Source organism: Elephantulus edwardii, unplaced genomic scaffold, assembly GCF_000299155.1.
Source record: "Elephantulus edwardii isolate Elephantulus edwardi_28Jun2011 unplaced genomic scaffold, EleEdw1.0 scaffold00306, whole genome shotgun sequence".
Taxonomy (NCBI): Eukaryota; Metazoa; Chordata; class Mammalia; order Macroscelidea; family Macroscelididae; genus Elephantulus; species Elephantulus edwardii.
The window spans coordinates 273,549-286,197 of NW_006400056.1; the positions used below are offsets into that span (position 1 = coordinate 273,549).

A 12,649-nucleotide genomic window follows, 5' to 3' on the forward strand; every position below is an offset into this window, starting at 1 on the left:
GTTTCTAATCTGTCTTGTGACAGATTGCCCATCATGGGTGACCTTGATGATATTTGTAAGACTGGGGGCATAGTTTCCACCATTACAGCAACACACCAGCCACCACAGTACAGTAACTGCCAGAGAAGAAGTCTACACAGTGTTCAATAATATGCACGCATCATGATTTGTTTAGGCAAGCCCCCACTAATGGACACTTGCCTGGTTTCCACTGCCCATTTAATACCTGGTTAGCTTCTGGCTTGGTGGATTTCTTAGTCACTGCTGTGTACTTTTATTTTGTCTGTCTCCAGCTTTTCCACCTTTCAAGGCTGTATGTACCCTTGTTGCTTCTCTCTTCAGCCCTGACACCTTGGCCATTAGATGGCAGTGTTGCACAGTGTCCATCCTCACAGCTTCGTGCCCATTTTGGGTGTTGTGGAGAAGGCCCTAGGTCTTCAAATTCTGACCTCTACCCAGAACAAGATTGAACAGTGGTCTCCAAGGGGCTAAAGGCTGACAGTTGCCACATTCTCAATACCAGAGACCTTCTGCCCTTTTGGTGACTCCTGAGACAATGATTCAGTGGTAGAGTTCTCACCCCGAGTAAGAGACTTGGATTTGACCCTCAGCCTTTACATCTCATGTGAAGTTACAATCCATCAGTGGAGAGTCATATATTGCTATGATGTTGAACAGACTTCAGAGGAGCTTCCAACCTATGACAGACTAGGTTGACAGACCTGGTGATCTACTTCGGAAAATCAACCATGAAAACCCCTAAGGATCCTCCATGGTTCCATTCTATGCAGTTCATGGAGATGCAGGACAGGACAGCATTTTGGACTTGGCAGCTCAGAAGACGGATGTTTCCATGCTGCCACACAAGAACTAAAATGCTGATACTGGGCAATGGCTTCTTAAATGTAACATTCACTTTTCCAATGGTGTGAAATAGTATAAGGAAACACATGACCAATATGTATTTATAGAAAAATAGCTTTTGTTCTTCAAATCCATGATTTCATTATTACTACTATTAGCACTACCTTGTTTGCTGAAGCTGAGGAGGCCTTGAGGCACTTGCTACAGAAGGTCGAGGGCTGTAGTCTTCGATATGCATTGAAGTTCAGCCTCAAGAAGACAAAGATTCTCACCACTGGGCCAATTGGCAGCACCATGATGGATAGAGAAGAGACTGAGGTTGTTAACACAGCTTGCTCCGCTCCACAGCCAACACTCTTGGCACTAGCAGTCAGGAAATCAAAAGATGAATTGCACTAGGAAAATCTGCTGTGAGGGACCTCTCTGGAGTACTGAGAAGTGATGATATCAGTCTAGAGACTAAGGTGGTTCTGATCCAGGACATGATTTTCACATCTTTGCTACACGTCAGAGAGCTGGAAAATGACTAAGGATGACTGAAGAATTGATGCCTTTGTATTGTGGTGCTATAGAAGAGCTTAGAACATACTATGGACCAACAAGAAAATAAATAGGTTTGTCCTAGAGAGGAAGAAACCAAGTTTCTTCTTGAAGGCTAGCATTTTGAAGCTATGTTTCACGTACTTTGTGCACATGGCCAGGAGGGACCAGTCATTGGAGAAAGACATCATGCTCAGAAGGGTGGAGGGACAGCCGAGGAGAGGAAGACTCTGGATAAAATGAACTGATAGAGTAGCTGAGGTAATGGGGATAGGTGTGTTAGAGTCAGTGAAACTGACTCAGAACAGGGCAGGCTTCAGAGCTATTGTACATAGGGTTATTATGAGCCACAGGTTGTTTGATGGTCAGATATTTCTTGGAGAAGGTGAAGCCAGAATGCTCCTTGGAGGCAAAGATGATAAAAACTTTGTCTCACATACTCTGGACATGTTGCAAAGACAGGCTTTTCCTTGGAGAGGGACATTATGCTTGGAAAAACGGAGGCTTGACATAGTGATTTCAGCAATGGGCTCAGGTGTATCAGAGATGATGAAAATGGCACAGGATAGGACAGGATTCTGATTGCTTGTTCATAGGGTCACTATGAGTTGTGCTTGACTTGAGGGAAGGTTTGCAAATAATATTGGCTCTTCATTGATCATTTATATATCTTTATAATATCAATATTAAAGATTGAGATTGTTCACAGCTTTAGTCTGCTTGGCTCCACAGTCAACACTCTTGGCACCAGCAGCCAGGAAATTAAAAGGCGCATTGCCATGGGAAAGTCTGCTGCTAGGGACCTCTCTAAAGTACTGAAGAGCAATGGTGTCTCTCTGGAGACTAAGGTGCATCTGATACAGGCCATGGTCTTCGCAATCACTTGCTATGCATCAGAGAGTTGGACAATGACCAAGGAGGATAGAAGAAGAATTGATGCCTTTGAGCTGTGGTGCTGGAGAAGAGTACTGCTAGGAAAACAAACAGATTCATCCTGGAAAGGGTTAAACCAGGTGGCTCCCTCGATGCAAGGATTTTGAGGCTCTGTCTAACATATTTTGGTCATGTTGTAAGGAGAGACCGGTCCTTAGAGAGGGACAGCATGCTTGGGAGGGTGGAGGGACAGTGCAGGAGAGGAAGGCCCTCTATGAGGTGGATTGATTCAGTGACTGGGGTAATTGGGATGGGAGTGTCAGAGACAGTGTGATTGACACAGGACAGAGCAGAGTTTAGGGCTGTTGTATATAGGGTCGCTATGAGTCGCAAACGACTCCCCAGCACATAACAACAATATTAATTACAACATAGTAATAGACTAAAATGTACCTGATTTAGGCCATTGTCTTCTCAATCACCAGTTATGCATCAGAAAGTTGAACAATGAATAAGGATGACAGAATAAGAATTGGTGCCTTTGAACTGTCGTTTTGTGGTTTTGGAGAACAGATATGTCTTGGGAAAAGTGTGGCCAGAGTGTTCCTTGAAAACAAGGATGGTGAAGCTTTGACTTTCGTGCTTTGGACATGTAGCTCGGGGAAGCTACTCTTTAGAAAGGGAGACCATGTTTGCAAAGTTTGGAAGGTCAGCGAAGGAAAGGAAGATCCCCCAAAAGATTGACTGACATGGTGACATCAGCTATGGGCTCTTCTAGTGTCTCAGAGATGATGATGAGGACACAGGCTAGGGCAGGGTTCAGGCTGGCTGTTCACAGGGTCACCGTGAGTCAAACGTGACTCTATGACACCTAACAACAAACAACAACAGAATTAATGAATTACCAAGTCTGATCATTACATTGTATGTTACCTGTCCTTTCATTCCAGCTATTTGTTTACTTGCATTCTCCCCTCCCTCTCTTTCCATCCCGATAACCATTCAACGTTTGCTCTGTGTGTAACCCTTCCCTTTAGTTTTATGACAGTGGCCTTCCACCACATTATTCCTTTGACGACTGACTTATTCTGCTCAGAACCTTGTCCTCTGGATACAATCTCCTCACACAGTGCCTTGTGCCACACTCATCCTCTGAATTCTTTATTAGGATGTTCCAATAGCTTTTTCTCAGAAAGATTTTATTCTTTCTTTTGTTCCTTTTTTTGTTGCCATCTTATCCTGGTTTATTGAGAGGTTTGATATAATCTGTTGCCTCCAAGACATTGAGTATTGCAGTCTTTGCATTCTTTTGTTTTGAAATATCCAATTAAACTGTGCTCTTGTGTTGTGCCAATTGCTAATTTTGATATTTTTAGTGTTTCACCTTCTGTCTTCTGGTGGGTGTGATAGGGTAGAGGGGTGTGTGTATTTCTGTTTGCTGTTGGTGTAGAGAAGTTGAGGACTGACTGGGCTTGTGTAAGGTCTAGTTTGCCCTTGATAAGGTAGAGCAGGAGCTGGTCTTTTGCCCAATGAGCGAAGCTGCAGGAAGCATGTGCATGGCTGGATACTGGCAAGTCTGGTGCAAGAAGAGAGAAAGAAAAAGGGAAACAATGCAAAGTACCCCAAAAGCAAAAGCAAAATAGGGCAATATAGGAAAGTTGTTGTTTGCTGTCAAGTCAGAACTGGCCACGGCTGACTGTCCAGCAGGGTTTCAGAGGCAGTGAGTCACAAGAGAGAAGATTGCCCATTCCCCTCCCCCCGCCCAGGAGTAGCAGGTGGATTTGAGCTGTGTGCCTTTGTGAATGCAGTTTTTCATACCTCTAGACCACCAGAGCTCTCTATAAGAAAGCAGGAAAACCAAAATTGAGAGAAGTGCAAAAGGAAAGAGAATCAGAATGGAAGGCAAAAAGAAAAATTAAAAGAAAAAACCAACCAAACACCAAAAAAACCCAGACACAACAAAAAAACAACCCAGGGAAAGAAAGTGTAGGGAAGAAATGGAGAAAAACTAGAGAAGATGAGAAGGCAGAAGAAGTGGGGAAAATAATAGGGGGAAAGTGCCCCAGAAACCAAAAATGTTGACAATTGAATAAGGAAACAAAAATACAAAAAGCGATGACAAGCGTTCTGCCATCTTTCCGGGATGCCACCATGGTGCGGATGAACGTCCTGGCTGCTCTCAAGAGCGTCAGCAATGCCGAGAAGAGAGGCGAGCGCCAGGTTCTTATCAGGCCGTGCTCCAAGGTCTCGGTTCGGTTCATGATGACGAAGCATGGCTGTATTGGCATATTTGAAATCCTTGATGATCACAGAGTGGGGGAAATTACTGTCAACCTCACAGGCAGGTTAAATTGAGTGTGGCGTGGTCAGCCCCGGATTCGCTGTGCAGCTCAAAGATCTAGAAAAGGGGCAGAATAACATGCTCCCGGCCCGTTGGTTTGGTTTCATTGTACTGACAACGTCTGTGGGCATCGTGAACCACGAGGAAGCAAGACAAAATTCACACAGGAGGGAAAATCCCGGGGTTCTTTTTCAAGGGATGTAGTATACAGGCCAAATAAAATGTCTTGATGGAAAAAAAAAAAAGGTGATGAAAAATAAAAAAATGAGAGACAAAAGGAGGGGACCGTGGAGGAAGGTGGGCTAGGAGCCTGATCAGCGTTCTTGCCACTGCAGTGTGACGTGGGGGTGAGGTGGTAGGTCTGGGCCAGATTGTCCCAGCTTAGCAAAAGTTTTGGGGTGAGGGTGCCCAGTAAGATCAGAGTTCCTTCTCATTCCAGAGGTGTCCGAGAGCCCAAGATGTATGTGTCTAGTCTGTGGAGTGTTGATGAGTGGGACACCCAGTCTGAGATGCAGCCTCTGCTGGCCTCTCCCAGCCTTCCCGCACAGAGATGTTGTTCTTGCTAATCCAGGGTTTGAATGTAGGCAGGGTACCCAGGCAGAGATGGTTAGAGTGAAGGGATAGTCACTGCCAGAGATGCACAAGGAAGGAAACTCCACAGAGGGTAAACTGCTCCAGATGTGACTGTGGCGTGTGGAGACAGTGAGGATCCAGGGGTGCCAGCTGTAGGCAGAGGGCCCAGTCAGAGGTGATGTCAGGCTAACTCGGTGGCTGGTTTCAGGCCCGGTGCAGTGCACTGATTTATGAAGATGATCTCTGAGGGTAGAGTCATGAGCATGCTCCCAAACGGAAACAGGCGTGGCCCTGTGGGAGTTGACACTTGTTGGGGATGACAGTGGGCAAAGTTGCTCCTCTGATCCCAGGGCAGTTATGGGGAACGTTCAAGACCGGAAATCACACATTTCTTGTCATCAGCTGGCCAGACCGCTGTTCCTAATGACTGTACCTGCTGTTTACAGTTCCGTGCTTGGTTAATCTCCTTTTTTTATTTCTTTCCTTCCATTTCTCCCTTCCGTTGATGTTTGATGTACTTTTTTATCTTCTCCTTTTCAAAACTCAAGACTCTAGACTTATTCTCCAAATCTGCTATCTTTGTTTTCTAGTATCTTGGTTGAGGAATTTAGATCCATCAAATCTTTGTACTCTTCTGAACAGACTTCCTGAGGATCGCTGTGCCCAAGAGAGTGGCCTCAGCCTCCATTCTCAGCTTTCTGAAAAACTAGACAGAGTTTTACTAGATAAGAGAGGCACACAGGATAAAAGTCAGAAGTCTCTAGAGAACATTTGAATAATCAAGCTTCCTCCTACCCTGTCCCCTGACATCCAGTTCCCTCTTAGGTAGCTCCAATCTTCCCAGGCCCTTGTGTATCTTTTCAGAAATGCTCCGTCGTGGACAGGGATTACCACTGTCACACAAGTTGTGCTAGCTCTATCCATCATCTTCATATTATGTTTTTACAAGGAAAAAAAATAAATTAAGCAAAGCAACTCAAAGCTAGCAATACTTTAAATTTTTATTAAATAGTTTAAATAACCCACAAGTAGTCTCAAAAATAGTACAGAGAGTTCCCGTGTACCTTCCTCCAGCTTCCCCCAGTTCCCCTAATGATAACATCTTACATAACCACGGCACACTGCCAAAGCCAGGAAACTGATATAAGATGGAATATTATTAACTGGAGTACAGACTACAGACCCTATAAAATGTCACCAGTTTTATTTGTACTCATTTGTTTTGTTGTGTTGTGCTGTGTTTTCCAGTATATGGTCCCCCCAAATTGTATCATATGAATTATCTTGTATATAATCATGATAGAAGGAAAAGAGACTGAGGTTGTTAGTAATTACAGCTTGCTTGGCTTCACAATCAACACTCTTAACATCAGCAGTCAGTAAATCAAAAGACAAATTATATTGGGAAAATCTGCTATCAGGGACTTCTCCAGAGTGCTGAAAAGCAACGATGTCAGTCTAGAGATTAAGGTGCACCTGATCCAGGCTATGGTCTTTGCATTTACTTGCTATGTGTCAGAAGGCTTGACGATGACTAAAGATGTTAGAAGAAGTGATGCCTTCAAATTGTGGTGCTGAAGAAGAGTCTCAAACATACCATGAACTGCCAAGAAAACAAATGGGTCTATATTAGAGAGGGTGAAATCAAGCTTCTCCTTGGAGGCTAGGTTTTTGAAGCTCTGTCTCACATCCTTTGGGAGCATGGCCAAGAGAGACCACTTGCTGGAGAAAGACATCATGCTTGAAAGGGTAGAAAGACAGCACAGAAGAGGAAGACCCCAGATGAGATGGATTGGTACAGTAACTGGGGCAATGGGGATAAGTGTGTCAGAGTCAGTGAGACAGGCTCAGGACAGGGAAGGGTTCAGAGCTGCTGTGCAGAGGGTCACTATGTTTTGCAGGTGACTCGATGGCACATAACAGTCCTTTCTTATTGAGGGAACAATAGTAGCCTAGTGATAAGGAGTTGCAGTGCCAACTTGAAGCCACATGGTTCAAATCCACCAGCTGCTCCATGGAGAAAAGATGGACAACCTCCTTCCTTCTGATTTACTGCCTCTGACAACCTGCTGGAGGGTCAGCTATGAGTCAATTTCCACTGAAGGGTACACTACAACAATAGTTAATTATGTTAAACATCTTTGCTTGTGTTAATTTGTCCTCCTTGTATCTTTTTTAAATTTAATTTTATTCTGATTTGTTTACAAAATTTGATTACATTGTTTTCTTGTCCAAGTTCTCTTTGGCTTGTTTGTTTTCTTACTGTTTAGTTTAAGCTAGTTGCATTAAGTTGATTCTGTCTCATAACAACCTCATGTGTGTTAAAGAACTACAGAGTTTTCTTTACCCCTACAGGTATTATTTTTTTTTGTATAATTGTGGTTTGAATGAAAGTTTACAACAGTATATGACAGTAGATTGTGTCACATTATTAATATTCCACCATTCACACACATTTTGTGTTATAAGATTCATTACAATACCTAGAAGGTAATTGCACTCTCCCCACCTCCTCCCTGTAATTCTCATTGCCATTCATCCTTCTACTCTATCCCTTCCAGCCTTCAGGATTTTTTCAGATCAGTAAGCCTGGTCTTTTAAATGTTTCTGGAGTTTGTTCCACATTCTTCCCTGCCCCTACTCTATCTGGGATCTTCTATTGTGATTCCACCTAAAGTAGACATTGGTGGTAGACAGGCATCATCATCTAGTTTTTCTGGTTTCAAGGTCTTAGAAATGGAGGTCCATGTGGTTTTTAAGTCCTTTGGACTAATTATTTCAGTACATCCTTGCTATTCTTCCTTCTTTATTATTCCAGACAGGATGAGACTAATAGTTTCCATCTTAGTGGCCTTCAAGCTTTTTTGGTTTGTTTTTTTGTCTTGTTTTTCCTTGTTGTGTACTGTTGAGTCAGATCTGACTGACACTGGAGGAGATTGCCCTACTTTCTCCAGAGGAGCATCTGGTGGAATCAAAATGCAAGCCATCAGGATTACAGTGCAGCTTCTTGCCACTAGGCCACCAGAGCTCCCCAGCTGCTTTCAAGCTTTGAAGGTTTCCATTACTACTCACTAAAGTAGGATGTAGACGTTGTATGTTATGCCAATTGACCTTATGTCTCCCAAAACTATGGTCCCAATACAAGCCAACAACTCGGTCCCTCAGGTTGTTTGAATGTGATTAAGAAGTTTGCAAAGCACTGTCCCTTGTTGGTTCTGTTATGTTGTTGCTGTTATGTGCCATTGAGTCGCTATGATCTTATGTACAACAGCTTTAAACCCTGCCTGTCCTGAGTCAGTCTCACTGATTCCGACACACCAACACCCTTAATCCAAGTCACTGAGTCAATCCATCTCATCCAGGGTCTGCCTCTCTTGTACTGTCCCTCCACCCTTCCAAGCATGATGTCCTTCTCCAAGGATTGGTCCCTCCTGGCAGGATGCCCAAAATATGTCAGATGGAGGTCAGAAATCCTTGCATCCAAATAGCAGCCTGATTTCACCCTCTCTAAGACAGATCTGTTTGCTCTCTTAGCAGTCCATGATATATATATATGTTTAATACTCCAGCACCACAATTCAAAGGCATCAATTCTTTTTCTACCATCCTTAGTCATTGTCCAGCTCTCTGATGCCTGGATAGGGAGCTCTGGTGGCCTAGTGGCAATCCCAAAAGGTATGCAGTTCAAATCCACCAATTGCTTCATGGGAGAAGGGTAGACAATCTCCTCCCATGCAATTAACTGCCTCTGAAAACCTGCTGGTGGGTCAGCTATGAGTCAGTTCCAACTTGACGGTACACAACAACAATAACATGGCCTGATAAGGTGCACCTTAGTCTATAGAATTATATCATTGCTCTTCATTACTCTGGAGAGATCCCTGACAGAGGATTTTCCCTATGCAATTCATCTCTTGATTTCCTGGCAGCTGGTACCAAAAGTGTTGCTTGTGCAGCCATGCAAGCTGAATCTCTTCTCCATCTATTATGATGCTGCCAATTGGCCATGATGAGAATCTTTGTTTTCCTGATGTTGAGCTTCAATCCATACTGAAGTCTGCAGTCTGTGACCTTCTGCAGCAAATGCCTTAAGTCCTCCTCAGTTTCAGCAAGCAAGGTTGTGTCATCTACATAATTCAGGATGTTGATGGAATCTTCCTCCAGTCCTGATGCCACATTCCTCCTCATAGAGCCCAGCCTCCTGGATGATCTGTTCCATATCGAAATTGAGAAGATATGGAGAAGGAATGCATCCCTGGCATACACCTTTCCTGATTTTGACCATGCAATGTTTCCTTGCTCTGTTCTGATGACTGCCTTCTGATTCAAGTATAGTTTTCACATAAACACAATCAAGTGTTTGGGGGAGTCCCATTCTTCTCAAAGTTAGTCATAGTTTGTTGTAATCCACACAGTCAAATACCTTTGCATAATCAACAAAACACAGATAGACCTTCCTCTGGTGCTCTTTGCTTTCAGCCAAGATCCATCTAACATTGGCAATGATGTCCTTGGTGCCACGGCCTCTTCTAAACCCAGCCTGTACATCTGGCAGCTCTCTGTTGATTAACTGTTTCAGTCATTTTTGGATAATTTTCAGCAAGATCTTGCTTGCATGTGATATTAATGATATTGTTTGATAATTTCCATACTCTTTAGGTTCACCTTTTTTTTTGGAATGGGAACAAATATGGATCTATTCCAGTCAGTTGACCAGGTGGTTGTCCTCCAGATTTCTTGGCACAACCTGGTGAGCATTAGACAAAAATGACAGAATTCTGTATAATCAATGATTTATTCATTCCAAATACCTTTTCTTTTCTTTTTCCCCCCTTTTCTTTTATTGGAAAAAACATATTGGGGGTACAAGGAGGTGAGGGTTGGGGGCAGAAGGGTGAGGATGGGCCAGGATGCAGTTGCAGAGCTGCACAGTTTGGTCGGTAGTGGGAGCAGGTGAAGGAAATGATGAGGGTCCAGTGGGGACCAGATGCTACAGAGAAATGACAAGCATTTTCCAATAGTAATTAAAACAACTGTCTTATTGATTTGGGAATTGGATGCCGACTTTCTGGCTTCTTCATGCTGAACAGGGGTATAGATGTAAAGGGGGAAGGGAGGACACTTTATCTCCTTACTGATGGTCTTGGATTAAAGCTGCTTGCCTTCTTGCTCTGTTAGAAGATATTTTCCTGTCATTTGCTCCCCTCTGGACTGCAAAGTGTTTTCCCAGGTGGGTCCAGTGGGGATGGCTGGTTGAACCCAGAGGCTCCATCCTCCTTTGCTTCCTTAGCTGTCAGTTGTATTTCCTTTTTGTCACTGGTACTGGGTTTAGGGTCAATTCTGGAGTAAAACTCAGTGTTAAGGTTACCTATAGGAAAGGGAGCAAACCTAGAGAGAACAAACTTGTGAGTTACAAATAGAAGGGCTTTGAGGGTGTTGCTTTCAGGTTTACTGGGGGGGAGGGTGGCAGAAGGCGGCCTAGGTAACATTCTCTGGGTACTCTAGGCATTCTTTTTTCTCCTTCCCCACCCAGGGGTCAGATGGCACAATCTGGGGACTGAGGAGCTCATCCTGAGGGCCACAACGGCTCCCCCGAGCCGGGGGCCGAGGGCAGCCCGCCCCAGGCAGAGGGCCGCGATGGCTGGCCCCCAGCCGGGGCCGAGGGCAGCCCGGCAAATACCTTTTCTATGAAACACAAATGACAACTATACACATGGACTTCACCTGACAGTCCACACAGAGATCAGATTAATTACACCTTTGGGAAAAATCACTGGAGAAGCTCTATCAGCTGTGAAAACTAGGCCAGATGCTGATGTGGATCAGATCAACTACTCATATGAACGTTCAAACTGATACCAATGAAAATAAAATCAAATCCACAAGAACTGAAGTTTGACCTGAGTCTATCCCTCGTGAATTTGAAGACCATATCAGGACCAGGTTTGAGTCCTTGAATACTAATTAATTAGTGAAGATCAAATGAACTGTGGGAGGATATTAAAAAAAAAAATATCATCCAGGAAGAATGCAAAACATCATTCATTGCAAAGAAGAAAAACAAAAGACCAAGGTGGATGTCAGAAGAGACTCTGAATATTGTATTAGAACACTGAGAAACCAAAGCAGGGGAAAGAAAACAGGAATTAAGATGTTGAACAGAAGATTTCAAAGGGCAACTCTGGAAGACAAAGTATTATAATGAAATGTGCAAAGAGCTAGAGTTGGAAAATCAAAAGGATGAGCTCGCTCAACATTTCTTAAACTAAAGGAACTGAGGAACAAATTCAAACCTTGAGTTGCAATACTTAAAAGATGCTGTGGACAGAAATTGAAAGATCCAGAAAGAATCAAATGAAGATGGAAGGAGTATACAATCACTGTACCAAAAAGAATTGACTGATACAGAAGAATTTCATGAAACAACATATGATCAACGGTGATGAAGGAGGAAGTTCAAGCTGCTCTGAAGGAATTGGCCCAGGAATTGGTGGCATATCAATTGACATATTTCTGTTACACACATGGATGTGTTTACAGAATTTACTGATAAATATCAGAATTTACTGTAAAAATATCATCTGCCAAACTGATGTGGGGTCACAAGTGTGGTCCTTCTACCTCCTCATAATTGCTCATCTTGTCTGCCTGCTTGTTCATTGGGGTTTCAATGGCTGATTTTTTTTTTAACACAAAAAGGCTTTATTTGCAGGAAGGGGACTCAGTCAAACAAGCCAAAGCCCATGTCATCATCTGACTCCTCAGACTTCTCCTTCTTCTCTTCTTTCTTCTTCTCTGCTGCAGCTGGGGCAGAGCTGGCAGCAGGTGCTTCAGAGCCAGGGGCTGCGGAGACGGCCACAGCACCACCAGCAGGCATGCTGGCAAGTTTACCAATACCCTGGGCAATGACGTCTTCAATGTTCTTCCCACTTACTCACTGATGACCTTGTTGAGCCTTGATGTCCACGCTGTCCAGGATCTTCTTGATGTTCTTGGCGCTGGGGGAGGAATTGCCCCCAAGGGCGGCCAGGAGATAGGATGTGACCATAACGCATCTCGGCGGTGGCGGTGGGCAGGCCTCGTGTGTGCGACCTCAGAGGTGACAGGGACGGAAAGCTGATTTTTTTTATAGTAGACCACAAGGCAAAGACAATTCTAAAATGACTTGGGGTAGACTTAAACTACCAATTTTCAATTAGTAGCCAATCAAGCAAGGCTGATGAAGACATAGTCTTACAGGTGGAGTGGAGATTCAAACCTCTTCAGAGAAGATGGGAGCCTCAAAGGTTGAGGGCAGAGATTCTAACCTCTTAATCTATGACTCACCACCCTTGGTACCAGCAGTCAGGAGATCAGGAGACGTACTACATTGGGCAAACCCACTATCAGGGACCTTTCCAGATTACTGAAGAACAGTGATGTCGGTTTGAAGACTAAAGTGTGCTTGATTCAGATGTG

General features: G+C 43.8%; 2 pseudogenes; one reads left to right on the plus strand and one right to left on the minus strand.

Annotated features, from left to right (window-relative positions):
• Window positions 1-4,428: 4,428 nt before the first annotated feature.
• LOC102847572 lies at window positions 4,429-4,838 on the plus strand (annotated as a pseudogene).
• A 7,074-nt stretch (window positions 4,839-11,912) lies between these two features.
• On the minus strand, window positions 11,913-12,239 carry LOC102847974 (annotated as a pseudogene).
• Between the last annotated feature and the right edge of the window lie 410 nt (window positions 12,240-12,649).